The following is an 8,157-nucleotide window of genomic DNA, read 5'->3' on the forward strand; positions in this document are numbered from 1 at the left end:
GTATGAGATGGGTCAGTATAGCAAACACCGTCAGGAATCACCGCAGAGCAGGCGGGAGACACCATGTTCTTTTTTTTTACAGATCAACAAGCCGCGGCTAGAAAAGAATCCTGATGTAGCCCGTGGAGCGAATCAGGCGGCAGAATTCGGTAGCTGACGGGAGTGCTCGAAACAGGAAACTCGTGGCAGGAGCAGCACGGCTCCGGACGAGCTATTGACGCAACCAGCAGGGCTGGCGGGCGGCAGCGGATGACTGGATCCAACGCGGGCGGGAAGTGGCGCCTGGATCTGATAGGCAGCAGCAGCGACGAGAAGAAGAAGCGGCCAAAGGGGACGAGGCAATCCCGACTCAGATCACCGGGCAGTCGTGGACGGCTGGCAGCAGACTACCACGTCCTGGGGATATGTGGCGGCAGATGAGGTGGAGCAGCAGCGGATGGAGTGGAGCAGCAGCAGCAGGCCACGTGCCTAGTGTATGCAGCAGCCTAGCACGTTGGAAAGAGGAGCAGCAGCTTCGCAAGAGGCACGTGGGTGGGAAAGACAGCGACGGCCGGCCGGTGAGAGAAGGCAGTGGCGTGCGAGATGAGATTGGATCGGAAAGCACCAGTTGCGCGTGCCAAAAAAACCTAAGGCTCTAATACCATGTTAGGAAATATGCAACTTGTATTCTCATGAGGTCATAGGCCAGTATATATACATGTACAGGTGCAGGTAATATGCAGAAAACCCCTTATACAATGCAGGTAATATATATAACTCTAACACTTTTAATATTTTCTACTGTTTTGCTGCCGCTTAATGCGCTACTCAGATATTGTTTTTTTATATATAAATGACCTGCTCTAATTATTATGAACGGTCTTTCGACCTGCAGACTGTATTCTTTTCTATATAAATGATCTAATCCTTATCTATCAAATTCTATAGAAGGTTATCTAAACTTCATACCATGTACAGGCACTTACACAATTGAGTGGCTGGTGGTACAGATACTGCGGCAAAACTTTTGTCATGTTGCTTAATTATAGTAGAACTGTGCACGTGCTTAGCCACAAGTGCTGTGACCCGGCAACGCGCGCCAAGGCGCGCTGCTTGTCTAGTTACATAGGAGTAGAAGAGAAGGCATGTCTCTACTCTTTCTTTTGAGTCTAATCTCTATTATATAGGTAGTCTACATGGACTATGAAAATTTACAATCATGGTTGATTAAAATTTGTAAATGATCACCAACATGGCCTCTGTGTTGTTTGCAACTGGGCACTAATAATCGATTTATGAGTATTGGTAATGGATAGATATTATTGACGTTATCAAATTTCTGTTTGGTGACTTGCCGGTAATTGTTATGGAGGAATGAACTAATACTAATCCATAAGGTAGGGGCTATACGTAATACAATGCTAACATCTAAATGGACGACATGACTGATCATGGGCATTTAAATCATTTGTTAGTCTTGACAAGGTACCGGATTTTACTATAGTTTTGATTGGGATCAAAGAATTTGCGATAAACTTACTAATAAAGCTACCGGACATATTAGTAAATAAAAGACATAAGTAAAGATATAGTATTTCCTTTAACTATCGAAACATACTTTCTGCAATAATTATTTATCTTTATGTGAAGGGCCTCAAGGTTTAGTCTTGCCCCGGGCCCTGAAAATCTCAGGACGGGCCATGGTTGCTCTTAGGAAACCAAGGCAGTATATACAGTAGCACAAATAATGTGTGATTGATTTGTTCAGGCGAATCAGGTCCGTGAGTGTCTGGCTGCCAAAGTCAAGAACGTTTCTACCTTTGGCGCAGACAGGAGATTCTGCAGTGTAAAGGCAAAGCTAAAAGCTCACTTGTCCTGTGTGTTTCTCTCCACCGCTCGATCCTTCCAACCAAACACGCCATTACATTCCATGGCTCTTTCTTCCTGATGTGTGAGAAATAAGTTTTTTGAGTTATTTGGTGCAGTGCACGACCTGACCTAAATATATTTTTGTTGTCTTCTAGGTCGCACTAAATATGCGACCTAATCAGTTTATGCACGCTGCAAAAATGTCGGTGTATATGCATCTGCATGCTACCATGGTGTGTCTTATTTCTTCCACATATTAACTTTAACCTAGTCATACTTTATAAAATTTGACCAAGTTTATCGAAAGCAAACTAAACTTTCACAATAAAAAATAGGGAAATTAATGATAAAATATATACAGTATGATAAAATATTGAATGATGATTCTCATTAGAAATCCAAGTTGAATTTCTTCCGCATATATACCAAGTTGAATTTAATGAAATAGTAGTAAGCAGTTTGAATAATTAAACTTAGTAGTGATAACGTACCAAAAATACGCTTAAGCAGTTCTCATCCAATCAATTTGAACATTAACAAATACATCCTAATTTAAACTTTATATTAAACAAGAAAACACCAGGGTCCCTCGCCAGAGCCATATGAGAGCGCACCATGTCGACCGCATGGTCCTCCTTCTCGCCGGAGTAGGGGGCCTCCGCATCGTGTGAGGCACGGCCCCGCTTCGCCTGTAGAGCTACCATCTCCTTGTGGGACTCCATCAACATGACGAACTAGTCGAGCTCCACTGTTGAGACTTTGTGATGAACAACCAAAAAATCTAATATGGATGTAACACAAAATGTCCTCTGTGCATTCCTCCGCGGTTCTTTCCGCCTCCGGAAGCTGAGTACACCGCCGAAAACTAGGGAAACCAGCGGAAACCATGAACCTGACCGACGACAGCTAAGTCTTTTTTTTCCCGTGTAGTAGATGTAAAATGCTCATTGAAGCATGGTCTTAGTACATTGGAAATGCACCTTTTTTTACATGGGAAATGCACCGTTATAGTAGAAAGAAATGCTTTTCTTGAGCAGGTTGAGTTAAATTTTTTCTTGTGCGAATCAGGTTAAGTTTAGTTGTTTGTTAAAAGGCGAAGTATCAGATGAAAACGGTAATTCAGTGAAAATCTGGAAACTTACCACCAGAACCACCGGATGATATATGGACGGACTAGATAGAAGGTGGGAAGCCCCGTAGCCAACATATTTACAGAAAACACCTTTGCGCACCCTTCGCCCTTTCCTCTTCCTCTCCCTGTGCTCATTCTTCCCCGATAATGGCAGCTGGTGAATCAGCGAACCATGAGGCGAAGCAGGGGAAGAACTATAATTTCTTATCTGGCTTCGCCGAGGTAGTTCCGGCACCGGGGAAGATGACCTAGGACGCGAGCGCGAAGCGAGGTTGTGCGCGTCCGGCGAGTCAGCGATAATGACTGCCAGGCGAATCCGACGGAAGGTAGAGCTCAGATCCCCTCCTGTTCGTATGTGTGCAGCTGCGCATCCGTTTACAGCCGCCCCTCACAATCGTTTCTTCTCGAGAACCTTACATCTCAGCACTTGCATCGGAACGAGCTTGCCGCCTCGCCGGAGTAAGGAACTACAGCCGCTCGCCGGCCAACCACATCTAATAGTAATTGCAAAAACTGAATGTACGCGCAAGCATGCAGGCATCAATCGGCCGCGCCACACACGTAGGGTCCTAAGCTATGATAACACATCCATGCCCACGAGTTCATCTAATGGGAATTCTAGATCCCGGCTAGCCAGTGTTCAGATGTACTATATTGCATGTGTGTTTCTTGTATAACAAGTCTATCTCCTTCCTTGTATAGTTGAGGTCTAGACTTCCCTTGTATCTATATATATACGTGCATACAAACCCGATGAATATATCGTGCGTTGCACCAATTGTCTACATGGTATCAGCCTAACTTGTCCCTCCCTCGCGCGCCCTAGCCTGCCGCTGTGCCTTCTCTCGCACGCCGCAACCCTAGCCTGCAGCTGCGCCATCTCCCGCCGCCCTAGCTGCCGCCGCGCGACTCCCTCCTGCACCGCCGCCCTAGTCGCTGCCGCACCTCACGTCCCAACCCGCGCCACCTCTCCTGCTTCCGGCTTCACATGCCAGCCGCGTCGCCCCTGTTCCCAAAACCCTCGCAACGCCACACTGCTTCTTCCCCAAAAGAAAACCCTAGCCCACACCCAATCCTCTCCTACACCACAGCCATGTCTCACTCAAGCCTCTCCCATCGCAGCAACCCGCTCGCCTCTTCCTCTGAGGCCGGTTCCCTCCCTAACCCGGCATACATCCGCGACGTCCCGATCTTCGATCGCGTCCCGATCAAGCTCTCTCACACGGAGGCTAACTTCTATGCCTGGAAAACCTACTTTAACCTCCTTTTCCGCGAGTACAATGTCCGCAATCACATCGACGACACCACCGACTTCCTCGCCATGCGTCGCGATGAGGATTGGATGGCGGTTGACGCCACCATCATCCGGTGGCTCTTTCACACCGTGTCCAAGGACATCTTCCACACCGTTGTTCGCGACGATGACGATGCTTACATGGTGTGGACGAAGATCATCGGCCTCTTCACCGACAACAAGCTCCAATGGATCGTCTTTCTGCAGCAGGAGTTTTTTAGTTGTCACCAAAACGACTCCTCCATTGACGCCTGCTGCATGCGCCTCAAGACCCTCTCCGACGAGCTCAACGACGTCGGCTTCAAGGTTGGGGACGAGCTGCTCCTCTCCACCCTCACAGCCGGCCTCACCGAAGATCTCGATAATGCCGCATCCAATCTTACTCTTATGGCTAACCCTACTTATGAGCGGGTGGTGGCCTATATTCGTCTCGAGGAGCGTCGCCTGAAGAATCTGCGGGCTCGTGCAGTTCACACCGCCTTCGCCGCTGGCTTCTCCCATGGCGGGTCTTCATCAACACATCCCGCCGGGGGCCACGGCGCTCCGCTGCCACCGCAGCCCCGTCCGCCCCTGCCTACAGCACCCGCTGGTGCGGGCGGGTACGGCGCCTTCCCGCCCCGGCCTCCAGCGCCCGTCCCACCGCCTCCACAACAACAGCCCAACCAGGGCAATCGCCGCGGCCGTGGTGGGCGCCATTGTCATGGAAACCGCTCCAACAACGGCGGCGGTCAGCCACGCAATGGTGGTCAGCAGCAGCAGCAGCTCCCTTCACCGCCTTGGGGTACCAGCCACAACCCCTAGACTAGGGTGGTTCCTGCTTACACGATGCCGGTTCCCCGCGCTCCACTCCCGGGTCTTCTCGGGCCTCGACCGGCGACGCACTAGGCCTTCTACGCCGCTCCTCAGCTCGGCGCCGCTGCACCACCGCCTCCCCCCTACCCTGCACCGTTCGGCTATGGCACACCGAACCCTAGTGGGGGGTGATGGGGTTCCCTGGCTACCCCACTCCACCGGTCTCATATGACCCGGCCTTGCTCTCGGCGCTGCAGTACACGCCTCAGCCCGGTTCCTACACCGACGGTGGTGACTGGTTCATGGACACTGGTGCATCATCTCATGGAGCCTACCCGGGTAACCTTTCCTCCGCATATCCCGTTCACACTTCTTCCCGTATCATCGTCGGTAACGACGCTGGTCTCCCCATTACACATGTTGGTTATAGTCCTTTTCCTTCTCTGTCTAGCCCATTTTCTCTTAATAATGTGCTAGTGTCTCTTCAACTTATTCAGAATTTAGTCTCTGTTCGTACTCTTCCCATGATAATTCTGTAACTGTCGAATTTGACGAAGTTGGTTTCTCTGTTAAGGACGCCTGTACTCGGATGATTCTTCACCGATGTGACATTCCCGGCGACATGTACCCCGTCCAGCCTTCATCATCTTCATGTGCTGCACCTCTCGCTCTTTCCGCTGGCGTTGATCTTTGGCACGCCCGTCTCGGCCATTCTAGCTCCACCGTACTTCATCAAATAGTCAAGGATTTTTCTTTTTCATGCAATAAAGTGGATGCTCATTCTTGTCAAGCATGCCACATGGGCAAACATGTTAGACTCCCGTTTAGTTCTTCTTCGACAGTTGCATCTTATCCTTTTGAATTTAGTCATAGCGATGTATGGACGTCACCTATCACAAGTAATTCTGGTTTTCTATATTACCTTGTTATTCTTGATGATTACTCTCACTTTGTGTGGACTTTTCCGCTTCATAGGAAATCCGACGTTCCCGCAACTCTCCTCGCGTTTTATTCCTATGTGTCTACACAATTTGGCCGTCCGATACATGCTCTTCAAACTGGCAACGGGAAGGAATTCGACAACATTACAATCCGCACCCTTCTCTCCAACCACGGCACTATTTTCCGGTTAACATGTCCATACACTTCCCAACAAAATGGCCGGGCAGAACCGGTTCTTCGCACTCTTAACGATTGTGTCCGCACTCTTTTATTCCACGCTTACATGCCACCCCGGTTGTGGCCGGATGCCCTTGCCACCGCCACACTTCTTGTTAACCTTCGCCCTTGTCGTGTCCGTTGGAGTTATACACCTCATCATCTCCTCTTCGGTTCCCCTCCCTCCTATGATGGTCTCCGAATTTTTGGTTGCCTCTGTTATCCTAGTGTCGCCGCCACCGCCCCTCATAAACTTGCTCCTCTCTCCGTGCCTTGTGTCTTTCTTGGTTACCTGGCTAATACTAAGAGCATCTCCAATAGATGGTCCAAATGTAAAAATAACTAACTTTTGGACCATCTGGGGCAAAAAACGCTGCTCCAATAGACGGTCCATATGCAAAAAGATTTGGACCGCGGCCTCCTCGTGATGTAAAATGCAACACCTCACGATGCAAATATACATCACGAGATGCATCTAGTCCAAAACCAGCCGCCGTCGGCGAACGCCCAACCGCCACTTCATTTCCGTTCCCGCCCGCCCGTCCGTCGCCGTCCCGCCGCCTCCGCACCCCGCCACCGCCCCGCCGCACGCCGCCCGCATCAAATCCGGCGCCGCCCCGCCCCCCGCCGATGTTTCCATGCCGCCCCGCCGCCCGCCCGCCGCGGATCCGGCCCCGCCGCCCGCTGCTGTTTCCACGCCGCGTCGTCGCCCGCCCGCCCCGCAGCTCTGCCACCGCCCCGCCCGCCACCACCGCCCCGCAGCTCCGCCACCGCCGCCTCGAAGCACCGCCCCGCCCGGCTCCGTCCTCCACCGCCCCGGCCGCATGCCGCTCCCGATGGCGCCGAAGAAGACGCCGAAGGGAAAGTCGGGCTTCTTCCGCGTGAGGCAGAAGCCCTCCGGCAACTGGGGTGTGGAGTTTTCCGACGCCGGAAGGCGTTGGTGGATCGGTACGTACCCCTCCGCCCACGAGGCCGCGCGTGCCTACGACATGGCGGTGTGGCGTACCGAGAGGCCTCGGTCGCACCTCAACTTTCCAGAGATCGAGAGTCGGGCAGAAGCGGAGATGCTTGTGCCGCAGGGCATCAACATGAAGGAGATCATGACGAAGAAGAAGAAGAAGACGAAGAAGAAGCCGTCGGTTGTCGTCAGTGCTGGCGAGACCGATGAGGAGGCGATGGCGAGGTTTTCTCGGGAGCATTCGGAGTATGTCCAGGCCGAGATGGAGTACTACTGGAAGCATGAGGCGGAGCAGAAGAAGAAGGGGCCGAAGAAGGAGGCTGAGTCCGGTCCCTCGACGGTGATCCCCATCGAGTCTTCTTCCGAGGAGGACTGCCTAGACTTTGAGGAGGAGGGGGGGGTGCGATGAAACGACGAAGGAGGAGTTCTTGGAGCAGTTCTGTAGCTCCGATGAGGAGTAGTTTGAATAAGTAGTAGTTGAAGTTGATGTATGAAACTATGTTGAATTTGATGTTTGAACTCTGTTGAATGCACTAGTAGTATGTCGTTTTACATCTTCATTTTGGACCATCTATTGGAGTTGCTATTTTGGACCATCAATTAGGACCATCTGTTGGAGTTGAGCTTTTTTCGAAGCTCCAAAACGCACTTTTTGACGGTCCAAATTTTACATCTCCGATTTTGGGCCGCCAAATTTTGGACCATGTATTGGAGATGCTCTAAAGTCTACTGATGTTATGATCCGGTGTCTCACCGTGTCATCACTTCTCGGCATGTTTACTTCGACGAGCATTGTTTTCCTTTTGCACAGGAACAGTTGATGGCACTACCTACGGGAGATGATGTCGCCTTGCCTGGCTCCTCTTGCCGGCATGCTGCCCTGGCCCCTGTCCCGCCAGCCTTGCCAGCCCCCTCGCTGGGCTCGACAGGCACGGTGGCCTCTGCGCTGGACGCATCGGGCTCGCCGGCTATGCC

The 8,157-nt window shown here is 51.3% G+C and overlaps 1 pseudogene; it reads left to right on the top strand.

The window, feature by feature from the left end:
• The first annotated feature begins 7,060 nt into the window (after positions 1-7,060).
• Positions 7,061-7,643, top strand: LOC125527315 (uncharacterized; annotated as a pseudogene).
• Positions 7,644-8,157: the final 514 nt, after the last annotated feature.

The sequence above is a fragment of the Triticum urartu genome, chromosome 6A, assembly GCF_056163025.1.
Source record: "Triticum urartu cultivar PI428250 chromosome 6A, HENAU_Tu73, whole genome shotgun sequence".
Classification (NCBI taxonomy): domain Eukaryota; kingdom Viridiplantae; phylum Streptophyta; class Magnoliopsida; order Poales; family Poaceae; genus Triticum; species Triticum urartu.